Raw genomic sequence first — 1,309 nt, 5'->3', positions numbered from 1 at the left:
CCCGGCACTTTAACTTTATTGCCAAAAAGAGTTACAGATTACATGGATTACAAGAGGTAATCAAAGTTGTAAAGTAAAAAACTAGAGAACTAAAAAACTAGTGAACTACAAGACAATACCTTAAGGAGGCAGAAAAGAAATCCATCTCAATAACTCATCTCTAAAGACATGTTTGATTCTATGTTGCATGAGAGTAATACCATGGATGAAAGCACTTCTCCATTTATTAAAGCTAGGCCTTTCATGACTGAACACCTTAGCATTTCTGACTATCCAGATGTTCCAGCAGGCAATAAAAACCACCTCAGTGAAGAAAGCTTTTGCAAAATCTCGTTTAGCTTGCAACACAATGTTGCTCATATCATCTCCTTGTGGCAAACAGATTTGAAGATAATTGCAGACTCTCACACTAAAATTACAGTGGAAGAAAAGATGGCCTCTGGTTTCCCTTGTCAGCAGAGGACAAAGAACACAATTAACCCCTTCATCCATATGCCAATGCCTCATATCAACCATATCTTTAGTGTTAAGCCTGTCCATGATCAACATCCAAGCAAACACATTTATTTTCATTGTGCATGATGATTTCTAGATCCATAGCAGTAGAGGATTAAATGACAAGGTAGAATGCATGAAGGAATAGAATATCTTAGGTTTAAAAGCATTGCATGTCCCCTGCCAGTACCATATATCATTTGCATCCAAATCTCTACTGTGAGTGGTCATCATTGCCTGAATTGCCATATATTCATGATATGCCTATTCAGACAAAGGTAAATGAAACATCTCTAAGATATCATGTGCTTGAAAGGCTTCAGCTACAGTTATCCATGGATCTTACACATAAGAAAATAGCCTTGGAAACCTTGATTGCAAGGTTGTCACAGAATCACCAAGCTTCCATCTGTCAGAACAAAATAGAACTGAATCTCTAGAGTTAATTTGCACCCAAGTTGTGTTTCTGAAATGATCCAGCATTTTGCATATATCTTTCCACCAAAAAGATCCATAGCTGGCAGTACCCTCTAGTACCCTCCCGTGATAATATGTATTCCAAACAAGAGATACCCATGGCAGATCCATCTTGTTCAAAAACTTATGCATATCCTTGAGCAACAGAGCAATATTCTGGACCCCAAGTTCAAAATCCCTACCCCCCCCCCCCTTGCTTTTAGGCCTACAGATCAGGTCCCATGCTGCTAAAGATGGAGAGGGCTCATCTCTATGCTTTCTCCATAGACAATGTCTCTGGATTCTCTCTAGTTGTTAAAATTCTAGGGGGGGCTAACAAACTGCCAAGATAGAATAT

At 39.0% G+C, this 1,309-nt stretch overlaps 1 protein-coding gene across 1 annotated transcript in view; it reads left to right on the top strand.

Moving 5' to 3' along the window:
• LOC123166508 (uncharacterized) overlaps positions 1-1,309 on the top strand; it is a 10,392-nt gene that overhangs the window by 2,362 nt on the left and 6,721 nt on the right. The gene's annotated exons all lie outside the window — the stretch shown is intronic.

This window comes from Triticum aestivum, chromosome 7D (assembly GCF_018294505.1).
Source record: "Triticum aestivum cultivar Chinese Spring chromosome 7D, IWGSC CS RefSeq v2.1, whole genome shotgun sequence".
Lineage (NCBI taxonomy): Eukaryota > Viridiplantae > Streptophyta > Magnoliopsida > Poales > Poaceae > Triticum > Triticum aestivum.
The sequence above is the reverse complement of the archived record's forward strand: the minus strand, read 5'-3'. Positions and strand labels throughout refer to the sequence as shown.